The sequence below is a fragment of the Xiphophorus hellerii genome, chromosome 15 (genome assembly GCF_003331165.1).
Source record: "Xiphophorus hellerii strain 12219 chromosome 15, Xiphophorus_hellerii-4.1, whole genome shotgun sequence".
NCBI classification, from domain to species: Eukaryota; Metazoa; Chordata; class Actinopteri; order Cyprinodontiformes; family Poeciliidae; genus Xiphophorus; species Xiphophorus hellerii.
This window is the reverse complement of record NC_045686.1, coordinates 24310477-24327906: the sequence shown is the minus strand read 5'-3', so window position 1 is coordinate 24327906 and position 17430 is coordinate 24310477. Positions and strand designations below refer to the sequence as shown.

At 42.5% G+C, this 17430-nt stretch overlaps 1 protein-coding gene across 1 annotated transcript in view; it reads left to right on the top strand.

Moving 5' to 3' along the window:
* Window positions 1–273: 273 nt before the first annotated feature.
* LOC116734321 (heparan sulfate glucosamine 3-O-sulfotransferase 5) overlaps window positions 274–17430 on the top strand; it is a 41233-nt gene continuing 24076 nt past the window's right edge. Inside the window, exon 1 of the mRNA XM_032585642.1 lies at window positions 274–413. The gene's annotated coding sequence lies outside the window, so the exon portion shown is untranslated. The remainder of the gene's footprint in view (window positions 414–17430) is intronic.

Here is a 17430-nt window from a genome sequence, read left to right as displayed (position 1 = left end):
CCCAACCCTAAACCCTGATAGCTTGATCCATGGGACTCGCTGTGTTTCACATATTCCTGCTGAGCCGTTTTAACTTTAGAACATAAAAGTCTCACTCAGATGATGGGAAGTTACTGATGAACTGAGATGTGGGACAATTCCATCTAGATGAGATGGGTTTCATTTTCATCAGTGTGTGTGGTTGTCTTCTGGTTTTTATGTCAAATCCATTTTGCACATTGGAACACAAATGAACCACAACTCATTCAGGGAGAATGTACACCGTCCGCTCTGCTGTTACTAAAACACGGTTGCTGTTAGCGATTGCCTTTGACTGTAATTTTCTCTTTACCACACAGATACTGGATCCACAGGTGTGCTTAAACAAGCATCCAGGTTCAAACCACCCCTCTGGCAGACATGAGGAACAAAGGGTATGTTCTAACCTCTCCCATCACCATGCCCATCTATGACTGAGAAACCTGGCCAAAAAAACTTAAACAGTGGCAAAGCAACGTTTGGCAACATGTAACAGGTCAAAGCAAGTCAATTGTTATTATCTGATATTTGTTTTTTGCTCACATATTGGTATTGATCTGATAAATTAAACTGGGTTGATATTAAGCGATATTTGTTTGTTTCTGGAGGCTGGTCATGTGGTCATGTTTGGTCATGTGACAGTGATGGTGATGCAGTGCGGAATTGTGGGAAATTTAGCTGAAGCAGAAAAGCTTTTTATTCAACGTGTTGAAATTGAAATGAAGTACATATGATATAAACAATATTGGTAAGTATCAGTTATAAGTCATAATAGCAATATTAAAACTGGATATCGATATTGGCTTAAAGTTTCACATTGGTTGCATTTGGATTTGAAACATTATTGCGCACCAATAATGTTGCATTAAGGTCATATGTTTGAGCCTGGCTGAACAGAGACGTCCCCTTCACATGAGCAGGATATCCCCCACTAAGCCTGGAGGGCCACCAGACTTTACTTGCCCCACCGCTGCCCCACCGCTGCCCCCACCACCAGGCTAAGCATTGTTTGTTTATTTGAAATAGAGCTGGCAAACTGTCCTAGCGCCCCCTACCAGTAGCAGGTTTTCTGGGGGAAACGCTGCCTGTAGATCATTTGAAACTTTCAACCTCAGCCTGCCTCATCTACAGCAGTTCACAGGGAACCTGAACTCTGGTCAGGTCCTTTAGATACTGGTCCTGGTTGCTCCTTCAGTCTCTAAAGAGGAAGATGTCCATTCTAGTTGCCTCCACATGACTCCATAGCTCATTAGCAGAGAAATGGAAGCACAAAGAACCAAATGAGAACAGGCAACAGTTTTCACAGCCGTTGAGTTGTGGCCATGTCTTAAAGCTGACTGAAGACAGAAGATGTTTTTCTCCAATTTTACCTTAGCTGTCCCCAAATCCTGCCAAGATGGGAGATCGACTGCTGCTTCTCATTGCTCATGTTGTTAGCCAGGCGCAAACCTCAGTAGGATGGAGGTGGTGTTGAGTGTAGGTAGGTCCAGTAGTAAATTGGCACCAGGCGCATCCATCACCACGGCCACGGCTCTGCCTCCGCCTTTTCCTTCAGCTGAGCTGAGCTACGTTCCTTCTTACACACGTCCTCTGGCACATAATTAATTCTGCCTCTCATATCTCTTCCTGTGTGTCAGCACCTCTGCTGCTTTATAGGCTCCTTCTGGAATGAACTGACAGGTCTGCTTTGAAATATCACCAAATTAAGACTGCTGGCATGTGTAAGCAACGCAAATGAACACAAAAATCCACAAATCAAACAGAGGGCGCCATCAATGCCTCCTATTAAAACTTTGTCCACCCTGTGATCTGCAGAGGTTTGTTTTGTGGGCTGGAACGTTTGAACTGATTCCACATTCATCATGTCTGTGTTTCATTCAGCTTCTGCTTGCTGCTCATCACTGATGTGTTGGATGCTGGGTTCCTTCAGTCCAAAAACCGTCTGTCATTAATCCAGGTCAAAGTGGGTGTGTTCTGTCAGTTATAAATGTTTTCAGTGTGTTTACTGGCTTCCTGCTTGTTCATTCCAGTTGGTTTTTCTTAACAAAATTCACTCATTTTTGCTCCTCAAGCAGCTGGGAGGTTTGCCCAAGAACTCAGTGTAATCCTTGGTCAGCAATATTGTCTGTCCATCTGTTAGGTTTCCATAGTGACAAACGTTTGTACATGCTTATGGGTGGGTGTAGTCTTACGGTGTTTTCACACCATATGGTTCAGTAGACTTGGCTTGGTCTGGGACCAAAATTACAACCCCCACCCCTCCCCTCGACTGTGGGGGCCCTGCACCAAGAACCACTGAAGGAAACGACTTGGAAACCTCTGAAAACTCTGAGCACAAGTTTGTTTTTCGTAGTAATGGAATGGAGTTTAGCTGTGGTTGGATTTCTCTTTGTCTTTGACTAAAGACAATGAGCCATTTCTCCCCTTGCTTTAGACTTGCATGTTTGATTTGATTATGTTTACCCAGGATGCCATAAATTGTAGTCCACTTCCTGCTTTTGTCTCTGGTCCACTTGGCATTCACATACACATTCAAACTGCACCAGAGTTCAACTTTTTTTAATTAATCAATTTTACTTAATAAAGTTGAAGGTTAAAAAACTTTCCATCTGCATGTGGATGGAACATGTGCATGTGAAGGTGGCCATGTGCAGCTCTAGTTTAATCCTGTCGTATTTCCCTCACTTCCGTCTGGTGAAGCTAAACACTGTGAACTGATGGAAATCACTGCAAGGAAATATGACAAGCTTTATTATAAGAGGTTGCACTTACAGATGGAAAATATCCATGTACACACACAGTCCACTCAAGTCTGAGGCACAGCTTGGCAAACAGCTGTTCCTCTGTGTTTAAATTATCACCTGTCAACCTAAATTTAGCTTGCAAGAGCTAGAATGTAAATTTTCTGTTCAGCCATTGTGGAGAAATCACCCACCACACCTCCTTCCGCTGTCATCCATCATAAAGTAGTCAGTGTGGTCCAGCGATTAATTTTTCTCATTTTCAAAGCTCCTGTCAGGAAGCTCTGAAAATAGCTCCGGTTTTATACAGTTATGGAATTGGGGGGGAAAAGTTCAGTTATCTACTAGAGGTCATGACAAATTTGATTTGTAAGAATGCATTTTATCTTTATGTCTTGGATTACCAATAACAACATCAATAACAACTTGTTTTCTGTACAAGATTTTGTATTGTCATTCAGTCTCAGAAGAAGCAGGCGTCACTAAAAGGCTGTAAAGCCTCTGAAAACCTTCATTTAGGTGAAGAAAACCCCAAAATGTGCCTATGTAATGAATTACTGTGATGCTGCACCAAACTCTGTACCAATCAGAGCTCCAATTGACTTGAATAATACAGGAGCGATGAATGTTGAAGCTACTTGTTTGTTGCTGTGTTGCCATTGATCATATAATTGCTCTAATGGGAATTACAGAAATATATTTGTTAAAATTACAGTAAACTGGAGTTTAAAAAAAACTTCTGTTTTTTGTACTACGATGAGCTGGTTTTTAATCGCATCAAAAATTGTGTATTTCACAAACTGCAATGGATAAAAAAACGTTTGCACTTGAACTCTTTGATTCTTTTCTTTTGCAATCTGTTCTGCTAACCTGTTTATTTCCATCTGTTAATGCATAGACGATGTTTGCGGCAAACCTGCCCACTCCATCCATTTCCTGCTTCCAATAAGTGGCCACACATTCATTCAGCATGTTCCAATTTAAAAGGGCAAGAAAATAATTTGTTCTTTGATTAGCATGCAAGACTTTCAGATGGAGCACTACATCATCGTGCAAAAGAAAATGATTTATCCACTTAATTGATTTCTAGGGTTTCCAGCTCCTTCATCTATTTTTTTAAATGAAACTCAAGAGATGATTTTCATTCCATGAAGTGATTAAGTAAACTAGAAAAAGGAAAATACTGCAGCTAAACCCTGTGAAGCGATATTCAGGGTCATTACCTTCAGACTCCATGGTCTTTTATAGTTTCATAATGCCGCCCTGACATGCTGCTGATGCCCAGCCATAAAGGAGAATAATAAAAGACAGTAGCAATGCTTATGTCAAAAGGCAGATGTGGTGAGGTCGTCCCAGGCCACTGACATCGCCACGTAACTTCTCCTTATCCAGATACTTGACAGAGACTCCAGAACACATCCAGCATCAAACAGGCGCATAAACCTCCGTCCTTCACGCTGGGTCTTTCTTAATTGCTTTCTCATCATGGCCACTTAAGACGTGATCAGATGAGAGCGCGCAGAAGGACAGAGGAAATGCAGATTGGCATCAGCCTGGTCTGGAGCAGAACAGCTGCATTACAGAAACACCTGTCAGGCATTAAAGCCTCCACCCATTATTTTTCTGCAACATTAGCTTCTGATGGCTTTGTGTCTGCAGCATCAGGACGATGCAGCATGTAGGAGAAGGGAAAAGGGTAAAAAATCCTCACAATGTCTTTGATTTTATTATGTTTTAGTCTATATTTAGTCTCTTTAGTTGGACAGCACCAGGGGGAAAAGAGGGAAAAAAACAATCTCTTTAGTTTAAGAGTTGTTCGGTGCTCTGACTTGTTCTATTTCTGGGTTTATGTAGTGTGAGAGGTGGAGCAGGTTCACTGTCATATGTCTTAGTGGGCCACTAATGTCACTTGGATCCGGCTCAACATTTTCCAACTAGAAGCGTTTGTATTAAACATGTACTATGCCAATGTTTTATTTCACAAATACATTAAACTAAGCAAACTCTTAATGGAGTTTCTTTGTCTAAAAATAATAGTTTTGAGTTTTGTTCATAATTAAAGTTGGGGATTGAAAATCAAATGGAAGTCCTCGATTCCATAAGTGGTTTGAAAATGTGATTAAAGTAAATTTTGGGAGGATTCTGCACTCCAAATGGCAAACCTAATCAGATTTTAAACTGGAAGCACTTAAAGCATCGAGCTGGTTGTATGCAAATTATTAGCTTTTCCTTGCTACATAAAATGCATTTGAAACCTATTTAATATCTGAATACACAGTATGCTTAACACACAGGCTGGAAAGACAGTAAAAAGTTTTTTCTCACTCTCTGCAGTCAGGATGACCAGAATGATCTCTATTTGCTCAATGCTCAGATAATAGAGTATGTTTTATAGAAGTGCTTTTTTTAAGGATTTATTTCAAATTTAAAAGTTTTAACTCGCTAAAAGATTGTGACTGTAGATCTTTAAACAATTTGGGAAAACTCAGACGATGATATGTTTTTTGCAATTCTAATTCTGTTGAGTTAAACTGAGGCACGCATAAGAGGGCATTTTCAAGGTGAATGTGCAAGGATTAGTTTTCTTTTCTGTGAGTTTATTTAGGTTTCTGTGTTCTGTGGAGTCTCTTGTTGTCCCGGCTACCCCTTGATTAGTTACACCAGTTCCTTGATTCCCCTGATTGTCTCCATGTGTATTTAAACCCACCTGTGTTTCTTGTTGGGTCCTGGTCAAGTCTTGTCTAGTCTGTTGTTTTGTCTGCTCCCATCCGATGTTTTTCCAGTTGCTACCAGTTTTGAGCCATTAGCCTTCCGCTCTTGTGCTGCCTGGATTATTGTGCTTGTTCTTCATTAATTTCATCATTTCTCTCTCTACAGCCTGGGTTCATCGTAACTTCCTCACCTCCTCTAACCACAAATCATGACAGAAAGTACGCTTCAGCATTTATTTGCTCAGTCCATGAAGTAAGCATAAACATTGAAGGAAACAGGTTTGTGGTGAGATGAAACTTTTGTGGTTCCAGAGTTCTGCCAAAGGCCCTGAACTAAAGCAGGCTGAAAACTAGACAAAGTTAATGGGCACTGTGGAAGTAGTTTAGTTTTGATGTGGGCTTAAAAGACACTCATAGAAGAAGTACATAAAAAACCAGCTTACAGCTTGCAAATGCAGAAATAAACTACATGTGATCTGATGGAACTAAAATTAATGTTAGCCCATTGCATATTGTTACATTTGGAGAAAATCAGGATTTGATGTTACATTGATGGTTTATGGCTAATTTGTAAAACCTCATTTCAGCGGCTGATATGTGTTCAGAAGATGGTTGTCATGTTGCAGTTATTCTGTGTTTTGCCACAATTTTGTGAAAAAGGCTTTGAGATCACTAAGATTTGAAACCTCTGGTGTTCAGACAGCAGATGAAGAATTATGCTTATTATAAATAGTAGATTTTATAAAAACAAACTGCATAGTCGCATATTTTTTTCACACTGGTCAACACCTTTTTATGAGCCTCCATGCATTGGGCAGTGACTTCATTTTGCAGCAACAGGCTCTGTGGTTCCAAACCCTCAGCCACACTACATGCCTGCCATGTAAGACCGGGGTTTCCGCCTGGTTAATGCACTGGTATGAATTATTAATTGTAATAAGTGAAGCTTCCAGGCTCTGTTCTTTATTGCGTCTTCCTTCACTGCTCTGTGGCATTAAAGAAATGGCAAAAGTGTCCCAGACAGATTGAGCCCATTAATAACAAAGCTCTGCTTTGGCTCTTTCAGGACTTCTGACCTCTCAGCTCAAATGGCCTTTTCAGTGTCTGGCTGTCTGGAATGTAAAGCATTTAAACTTCTTCTCCAACCTTGCACTATATCTTCCTCTAGCTTCTTCGTGTGAGGGCATCATCTCTGCTTTAATGCAAATATTTGTATCTAATAGAGACCCTATAAATAGAAACTAAGCATTGTGTTTGCTGTATTTATATGTATAGATCAGTTTTCATCTACATTATCAGATTTGGTAGATTAAACTGAGTCCATTTTGATTCTCGTTTCTGTTGCTTTTTAAAAAAGAGGGAATTAGACTGTCTTGTGCTGTATTTATGGCCATTTGTCCTTTTTCATTGAGCCACTGTCACATATTCTATTGTCTCTAATGTTAAATGGGAAGTGGGTGAGAAGGCAGATAGAGCTCTTATAACTGTTTATGTACCAGACTTGATTACAGAGTCTACTAGAAAAGCATTTCTGGAGGGAAAATGGTAAGCCGGTAGTAAATTATTAAAGAATTTCAGCATACATTCTTCTAAACCTGGCTCATCTATTCCATGTTTTCTCATTTGTGGAAAATACTGTGAAAAATCTACTTATAAACTTAAATATTTTATTAAACATATTGCTTAAATATATATTTCCCTGTGTAGAATGGGCATTTCTGTACATCCCACAACTGCCCTCTGACATACAGTTGCAAAATGAGGAATCATTCAGTATCATTAAGAAGAGTGTATAGATAGTTCTAGAGCATATCATCAGGGTGTCGTGCATTCAACTCACAGAATGAGGATAATCAAGCACATCATTTTGAAGATTTGCACTGTTTTTGACACAGCTCCTTTGTTTAACTGAACAAGACCCCAACAGATGAGCAAGCAAGTCCAAGTGGTGAATTTCTGAACTACAGTGAATCCCCACACAAACCTCCATCTGCTGTTCAGTATTTAGAAATAGTTTTTGTCTAACGTAACTGTAAATTATTCAGGAAATCCTGCCTCTTCATGGATGTTTTTTGCAGAGCTTATCTTAAATATTCAAAAGAAACTGCAGCTTGGGAAGCTGAACTACTTGCTGCGTTGCTGGGGTTGGCAAAGCAGCCAATCCAGGAGCACCATTTGTTTTCCTTGGCATTAATTGGCTGTACCTTTAAGAATGAAGCTAATGGTGAGTTCAATCCGAACGAGTTCCGTGAGTCAAAAATGCGCCCAACACTTCAAGTTCCACACGTGTGATATTGAAAACTTCAAAACTTACAAGACTTAGATGATTTAGTTTACAAGACAGATAAGTACATTAGTGCTGTAGAATTTACCTGGAATTGATTTAGGGGAATCTAATTGTTTCAATGTTAGCATTAAGCTGTCGCTAATGCGCTGATGGCAGATTAGTGGGAGTGTCCCACTGCATATCAGCTAGGTGAACTATTGGTGATTTAAAAACAATGACAACCCACTGACCTCTGCTGTAATAAAAAGTGTCTGAGAGGAGACAGAAAAAGACTAAACTAATTCTCGCTGGAATGGAACTTCTAATCTTCATCCTAGAAATAGGCATTTTCTTTTTCAGGGTTAAAGGTTGCATTGTGATCTTAAAAACAGTTAATGATTAAGGGCTGTAAGCCAATTACAAGTTGCTTACTTTTCATATGAGGTTTTGTACTTTTCTTGCTTGCTCCCTCATTTTAAACCATAATCAGCCGAAGTGGTTGCAAATGTAATCCTAAAGCACAGCTGACCACAATTTAAAACTCTATTGGTCTCTTTGTGCTCGACAGTTGCAAATACCTCAGAAAATCTCCTGAGGTCTGATTTTTGAATCCAATCCACTTGAAGAATCTTCTAGGTCCGATTGACAAATATACAAAAGCTAGAAACCAAACTGTGATCCCTACTGCAGTTTGGACCAGAGCAGCCAAACATCCACAGTCACTGTGTGCTGTTGTCCAAATCACATTTGGTCAGCAGAACTTGTCCCACGCTGAAACATGGTGTCTTCAATTACAAGTGTTTGTTCCACAGGTAGTACGACCACTCAATGCATGTTAGCCATGCTGGCTATCAAGTACCAAGCTGGTGATCTAATATTAAAACAGACAGGGGCTCATAACAGGAAGGTCAGAGATTTGATTGCCGTCGCAGACGTCCCATCTATCAGCAGCTGTGTGTGCTGTCAGGATGTCCTTGAGTGAGACGCTGCTCCGCTCCTTTTCTCTTTACCGCCTGTCCCTCTGGATCAGTGTCAGTGGAATAACAGCTCTACAGACGGATGGTGGTTAGACATGGCAAACTGTGACTGACGTCAGTCCGTGTCGTTACATGACACAATATGAAAAGGATGGAATGTGTCAGAACTGGAAAAAGCTATCAATTTGTGAAAAAACAAGTTAGTCCCTGTGTCAGCATCTGTAATGCTGGGTTCCCAGTATGATCAATATTTCTGGGAAAATATTTTGTAATCACCATGAAGGTGTGCTTGTGTGTATGGACACAGCGTTGGGGGTTTGGAGTTTTGTACCTGGCTCTTCGGCTATGCAATGCTGCCTTCTGCCACACAGCATTTCACTGTGTCCCACTGGTAGTTCAGACCTGCCAGTGGGACATTTTGTACTTTGAGAAGTCTGCTCAGTTCTCATCTCCCTTCAGGATTTCTCTTACTGAGCTCGATTCTTCTGGTTGAGTTTCAACCATCCAGTGAACAAATGGAAGGAGGAGTTGTGAATGATTCTTTTTTTTTTTGTAGAATTGTAGTTTGTCTATCCTTGTTTGGTAGTAGGATTGGAGGAAGTGAACAAAGCCATTCAGTCCATGTTGGCCACGCTTCCAAATATTGAGCAACTAAAGGTGGAGCAAAAGGAATGTTTATGATCTGTCATTGTGGACCTTCTCCACATGGAGTTGTTTACTGCGCATGTCATTTCCTGTTAGCTTCATGAGTCCATGCTTCCAGAAAGCAGTCGTTTCTGAATATCCGAGGGTCCAGAACCGTCTGCACGAAGCAAAACGTAGAACAAAGGCCTGGTTTTACCAGGAGTCTAAACTCGATCCCTAATGAGAATTTTTTCCTTCACTCTACAATGATGCACTCCTTTGTGTTGGTTGATTATATACTAAACGCCCAAGGAAACTTGCAGTGTGTAAAGTGGGCAAGTTGAAGGGATATGAATGACACCAACACTTACTTCCTCATGGCTGTCAGTCTGAATCCTGTCTGATGGGCAGCGTTAAGTGAAGACGCCAAAACTGTATGATTTGTGATTCTGAAGGAAAAGGATTTTACTATCTATCATAAAGTATTATGACAATGAGTTAATGCAGCACATCCTGAAGGGTGTTTTACTCTGTGCTACTACTTGGTGGCAACTGTGACATTATCCAGGCAGCCATGACAGCGATGATGATCATCAAGAAAGAGGATCCATTTTTCAACATGCACACTGGTGTCTTTACTCAAAGCAGAGCTGTCAGTGGGAATCAGGGGTTACCTGATGACTGGAAAAACTTTGAAAGTTTTTTGCATAACTTATTACCCCCTGCACATGCTGCCTCCTGCTGCAAGCCTACCCCCTTACCTTCAGCGACCCCCTGGTCTCCCTCACAGCTCCACAATCTTGAGCAATCTCCAGGACGTTCACACAGGCTGTCAGACCCCTGCGAACATCCTATCTGCATCAACGGAAGCTGAGTGGGTTGGGAAAGAAGCATCTCCTCCTTTGATGTAGTGTCTGAAGGCTGCATTTATATTGCACTGCAACTGATTAGAACTGGAAGGATGTCCCAAGGTTGCTGCATTACCAGCCAGTGAAGACAAACTGATAACAGCCTAATCTGACTGTCAGGGAGGTGAATCATAAAGCAGATATAACAGTTAACCCTGCAGTGTTTGTCATGAATTAGATGCTCATCATCTCCAGTGCACATTACTCAGCTTTAACCTCTGCTGGCCTGTTTAATATCTCCATGCGTCTCCCAGAGGCTCTTGGACAGGCCGGATATGAGATGACATAACAAGGTTTTCTCTCTGTGCACGGACATGTCCTTGGATGTCTGCTGTTCAAATCGGTTGCATCTTCCTGTCAGGTGGCAATCATGCAATGCTGTAAAAACTCTGATCCTTGCATTACTCTAGAGTGTTACCAAAATCAAATGTAATGCTTCTCTAATCCTAGGCACTGGTGCATTGCTCTTTGACCAAATCATCTGCACAAAGTTAGCTGCCTGAAGCAGATTAACAGCCTGAAATGTGCAGATGAAAAACTCTGCTGCATGGCCGGATTGACATACACATACTAGCCACATTAACTATGTTGCTTAACCCAAAGTGAGGCTGGAATAAGCTTTTACTGGAATATTTAAATATTGTATATGAACAGTGCCAGCTTAGATGTGAATGATGTGAGCCGCTTACCAAATAAAAGGCTTCACACTGTTTTCGGTTAGGAAAAATTTTAAGGGTTAGAATATTTGCTCTTAACACAGGTGACTGTCGCTGGATCCTGCATCCTCCTTCATCAAAACAAAAAATAACTCAGTTTATGTAATACCCACTCTAAACTCAGCAGATGGTCCTTGCTGCAAGCTGATGCTTATGATATATTCCCTGATAGAAATACTTTTAGATGCATCAGTCAAATACAAACCTTTGCATCTTATTTCCATCAGCTCCCAGAAAAGAATAAGATATGCGGCACTGTGTCTTATTCTTTTTGTTTTGTTATTGTGTCAAGAGATGCAAATACTTTGTGTTTTGCAGAAGGGGTTGCATGAATAAAGGCTGTCATTCACTCCTCTGTTCTTCCTGTTTCAGAGTTATTACTTTTTGCTCACATTTTAACATCCATCCTTCGATGATCTTACATGTTTATCCCTGTTGGGGTCATGAGGGGTGCTGGTCCCTATCTCCAGCGGTCAATGGGCGAGAGGTGGGGTTCACCATGGACAGGTCACCAGTCTGTCTCAGGGCAACACAGAGACAGACAGGATAAACAACTATGCACACTGTAATGAAGGTCTTCATTACTGGTCAGGATAACACTTTAATTATGTGTAAATGATAAAGATTCTGGAAGAGACCAAGTGCAGATGGAAGAGGGGGAACAAAGCCTGAGGCATTTTAGACGTGATAAATAAATTAATATTTATAGGAGGGTAGTTTTAGATAGTAAATGAGTATGTAACCATGAAGAATGTGTGTTATTTATGTGTTGAAGATTGGTTGTTTTGTTAAGTTGTTTGGTGTATATGTGGTTTGTTCTACCCTGTCTTTTGGGAAGTGTGTTAATTGGTGCCGCCCAGGATTACAAAGCCTGCATGTTGGCCACATGATAGGAGTAATAGGTGCGGGTGCTGCGACACCTCATGACCATGTAAGCAGGAATGTCATCTTTGTTAAATGTTGGAGATTAAAACACCTGGTTGGTTGCACTACCCCTGCCTCCAGACTCCTATTTCAGCCTCCCGCTAAGGGCCATCCTAACAAGTGGTGTCAGAAGTTTGGGGCCGGAGTCACAAGGTGGAGTTGAGGATGACAAAGGACAGGGAAAGGCGGAAACAAGATCAACAGCTGGAGCCTGATGAGGGAGCGACGGCATCTGCTGATCAGGTGGGCGTGGCACCCAGTAACCCTGAGAAGATTGAAGAGTTGGCAGATTTGGTGAAAGCACTTATTCAGTCTCAATCAGTGCGGGACCAACAGCTGGCAAAAGAAGCTTCCCGTCAAGAGCACAGATGGAAGTCGGTGCAGCACCAGTTTCACCAAATTCAGCAGCAGGTGACTGACCTGAGGCAGGAGGCTGACGGGGACCGGCTACAGCCTGGATCACTGCAGCCTCAGGATGAGATGGACGATCTAGGAGACGGAACGAGTCAACATTCTTGGCGTGTCGGGCCGGAGAGGGATTTCGGCATGCACAGAGAACCTAAGCTACATCCTCTTCTACCGGATGACGACATCGAACATTTCTTGACTACTTTTGAACGAATGGCTCAAGTCTGCCGATGGCCGAGAGAGGAATGGGCGATTCGGCTAATTCCCCTATTGACTGGTAAGGCACGAAGTGCTTATGTCTTGATGGATTTTGCTGACTCCGAAGACTATGATAATGTCAAAGCGGCCATATTGCAGAAGTATGAGATTACAGCGGAAACCTATCGTCGACGTTTCCGGTCTTTGAACATTCTCTCTGGTGAGACTCCACAAGAACTATATGTGCGCCTTAAAGAACTGTTTTTTAAATGGGTTAAACCAGACAAAGCAACGGTGAAAGAAATTTCTGAGACAATGATCCTGGAACAATTCCTGCGGATGGTGAACCCGGAACTGGAGGTGTGGCTTCGGGAGCATGACCCAAAGACAGCAGAGAAAGCGGCACAGTTGGCGGAGGTCTTCACGGCGGCTAGACGAGGGACAAAACGTAGTACCTTCGGCCGGGATTCGAACTTTGCCCATGCCAGTAAGTCCGTTGGGGATGAATGGGGTGGTGGTCAGTCGGAGAGTAGGGACCTTTCTAGTGGTAGGCACTTTGTTTCGAATAAATACAAACCTGAATATAAACCTGATTCTGTTAAGAATGCCCCTTTTCGTTCTGCCAAACGAGACATAAGATGCTACTTATGTAATGGACTGGGCCATACCCAGTATTTCTGTCCCCGTACGAATCAATCGAAGCCATCTCTGTTTTGCACAGTTCCTAGGCCTACAAAATCTGTTCTTCATAATGCTGCTTGTACTGCACCTGTTCTCATTAATGGTCAGAGGGAAACAGCTTTGTTGGATACAGGGGGGTTTCAGACTGTGGTTTTGTCTTCTTTAATACCTAGAGAAAGGTGGACCGGGGATAAATGTTACATAAGCTGCATACATGGGGATAAACATGAATATCCATTAGCTGACATTTATTTGACTGTGGGGGGGCACACATTTTTTATGTCAGTAGCTCTTGCAGCAATGCTGCCGTATGCGGTTATTCTGGGTAATGATGTCCCCATTATTGCAGATCTCATTCAGCAGGCAGAACTACATCCTCCCAAACTAGTACCCACACAACCAGAAAATTTTCCCCCACAGGACGTGACTAGGGCTCTTTTAAAGCAAACCATGGAGTACCCTAGTAAAAGGCCGCCAGCAGGGCACAATATGGTCACCACAAGGGCTCAGAGTGCTCGGAACACTTTGAGAGAGTTACCATTTTTTGAAGAAATGTGGGAAATGGGACCAGTTAAACCTTATAAAACCAGGGCTGCAAGAAGGAGGGAAAGAATGAGGGGTTCTGTCAAACAAACAGATAACAGTGTTAAACCATTTCACCTATTAGATGTTGATCTTCCAGTTAGTGTGGGTGAGCTTCAGCGGCAGGATCCAACTTTAAAAGGTTGGTTTGAGAAGGTCACACAGGTGGAAGGCAAAGCACAGGGCTCTGCAGGCTTTCTGGAGGATGCTACATATGTAATAAAAGGGGGACGTTTGTACCAGTGTAAAGGGGAAGTAGAGTCCCTAGCATTACCACAACAATTCAGAGAGAGAGTAATGGATCTGGGACACACAGTTCCGTGGGCGGGACATATGGGATTCCAGAAAACACTGTGTAGAATTTCCAGACGATTTGTGTGGCCAGGAATGTATACTCAAATATCACACTTCTGTAAGTCCTGTGTACCATGTCAACTTACTTCAGGGAAGAAGATTTCTCAGGCCCATCTTCAGCCCCTACCAATTATTGGTACTCCTTTTGAGAGGATAGGGATGGATGTAGTTGGTCCCTTAGAGAGAAGTTCAGCGGGTAACAAGTACATCCTGGTTATATGCGATTATGCAACTCGCTATCCTGAAGTTTTTCCCCTGAGGTGTGTGAAAGCCAGAAACGTTGCCAACTGCCTGATACAACTGTTCTCCAGAGTAGGGATACCGAAAGAGGTTTTGACAGACTGTGGCACAAACTTTATGTCTAAGCTGTTACAACAAGTCTACAAGTTGTTAGGAGTGAAGGGCATTAAGACCACCCCCTATCATCCTCAAACGGACGGGCTTGTTGAGAGATACAACCAGACTTTAAAGAACATGCTGCGCAAGTTTGTTTCTACTACAGGAGCAGATTGGGACCAGTGGTTGCCCTATTTGCTGTTTGCCTACAGAGAGATCCCGCAGGCTTCGACTGGATTTTCACCGTTTGAACTGCTCTATGGACGCCAAGTGAGAGGACCATTGGACCTCCTGAAGGACTACTGGGAACGTCCCGAATCAGCGGAGGAGAACATCGTGGCATATGTGGTCAAGATGCGACAGAGGTTGGAGGAAATGACAGCTCTGGCACAGGAGAGCATGCAGACGGCACAACAGAACCAGAAAAAATGGTATGACCAGAAATCCAAAGAGAGGGTCCTGAAACCGGGACAGCAGGTCCTGTTGCTGCTACCAACCTCAGATAACAAGCTGCTTACCAAATGGCATGGCCCATATGAAGTGACGCGACAAGTGGGTAAGGTCACGTATGAACTGTTTATGCCTGACAGAGTGAAAAAACATCAGACATTTCATGTGAACTTACTGAAAGAATTTCAGGTGCGTCAGAGATCAGGGCAGCAGCTTTTGATTTGTGATGTTCAGGATGAGGAGGTGAAGGAGAAGTTTTTGCCCTCCACCGACACGCAGCTCTGTGTGATTGATCTGTCTCATTTGCTGGCAGCCCAACAGGAGGAGGTTGCAGCTCTGCTGGATCCTGAACTTTTTTCAGAGGTTCCAGGTTTTACAGACCTGGTGCAACATAATGTCTGTCTCAAGAAGGATTCTCCAGCTCGACGAAAGAGCTATAGGATTCCAGAGCGGTTGGTGCCAGAGTTGGAGAAAGAGATTAACTTTATGTTGGAACTGGGCATCATTGAAATATCAACCAGTGAATGGTGCAGCCCTGTGGTTCTTGTACCCAAAAAAGACGGTTCACTGAGATTTTGTATTGACTTTCGTTACCTGAATTCTCTGTCTCAGTTTGATCCATATCCTATGCCCAGAATAGATGATCTGTTGGAAAGAGTTGGAGGAGCGCAATACATTACTACACTGGACTTAAGTAAAGGATATTGGCAGGTGGCGCTGGCATCGGAGGCCCGCAAGCTGACTGCATTCAGGACACCATTTGGTATGTATCATTTTAAAGTGATGCCATTTGGTCTTCAGGGAGCGCCTGCCACTTTTCAAAGACTTATGGACCATGTCTTGAGAGATGTCTCAGGCTTTTCAGCAGCTTACTTGGACGATGTGGTGGTGTTCAGTCACACATGGGAGGACCACATGTTACATTTACAACAAGTGTTAGGATGCATCAGAGCAGCTGGACTGACCATCAACCCTCAGAAATGTGCCATTGCCCAGAGAGAGGTGGCCTATTTAGGCTACATCATTGGTTTTGGCAAGATTAGACCACAGGTGGGGAAAGTGGATGCGGTTCGTACTTTCCCTGTACCTACAACAAAGAAGAAAGTGAGGAGCTTCTTGGGTTTGGTCGGGTGGTACAGGAAGTTTATTCCTCGGTTTGCTGAACGTTCAGTTATGTTACATAACTTGACAAAGAGTAAGTCTCCAAATAAAATTCAATGGACTGAGGAATGCAGCAAAGCTTTTGAAGATCTTAAAAATGCAATCTGTACAGACTCTGTTTTGCATACTCCTGATTTTGAAAAGTCTTTTACATTGCAGACAGATGCTTCGGGAGTGGGTCTTGGGGCAGTTTTGTTGCAGGAAGTGGATGGAGAGCTGAAGCCGGTGGTGTTTCTGAGCCGCAGGCTTCTGGACAGAGAAACCAGATATTCGACGGTGGAGAAGGAATGTCTAGCGATGAAGTGGGCCATCGACTCCTTGAGATACTACCTGCTGGGACGGCATTTCGTCCTGGAAACAGACCACCGGGCCCTCCAGTGGTTGCATAGGATGAAAGATGCAAATGCACGGATTGCTGGATGGTACCTTGCTCTGCAACCGTATAACTTCACTGTATGTTATAAGGCTGGAAAAACCAACACTGCAGCTGACTGTTTATCCAGGATTCCTGAAAGTTAAGGTACTGGGAGCTTATGGAGAGGGGGGAGGAAATGTAATGAAGGTCTTCATTACTGGTCAGGATAACACTTTAATTATGTGTAAATGATAAAGATTCTGGAAGAGACCAAGTGCAGATGGAAGAGGGGGAACAAAGCCTGAGGCATTTTAGACGTGATAAATAAATTAATATTTATAGGAGGGTAGTTTTAGATAGTAAATGAGTATGTAACCATGAAGAATGTGTGTTATTTATGTGTTGAAGATTGGTTGTTTTGTTAAGTTGTTTGGTGTATATGTGGTTTGTTCTACCCTGTCTTTTGGGAAGTGTGTTAATTGGTGCCGCCCAGGATTACAAAGCCTGCATGTTGGCCACATGATAGGAGTAATAGGTGCGGGTGCTGCGACACCTCATGACCATGTAAGCAGGAATGTCATCTTTGTTAAATGTTGGAGATTAAAACACCTGGTTGGTTGCACTACCCCTGCCTCCAGACTCCTATTTCAGCCTCCCGCTAAGGGCCATCCTAACACACACACACACTCACACCTAAGGAGAACTTAGAGAGACAAGTCAGCCTGACAGGCAACCAAGCAGCTGCTAACTGCTCAACACATTTAAATATATTGACTTTATAGACAGACTGAACTTCAACGATTTAGTTATTAAAATAATAAACTGCATCTCTAACTACATCACTGTCAACAGTGTTCATAATTTAATGTGAAAAGAAACAATTAATTTCAACACATAAAACAGTGGCTGAATAAAAACAGTTTTACCAGTCATTGGAAGTGGAAATATTCATTTCATAGGCATGGAAGTGGCACAGGCTATGATGCAGCGTGTTGCAACACTGAATGATGCACCAGCTTC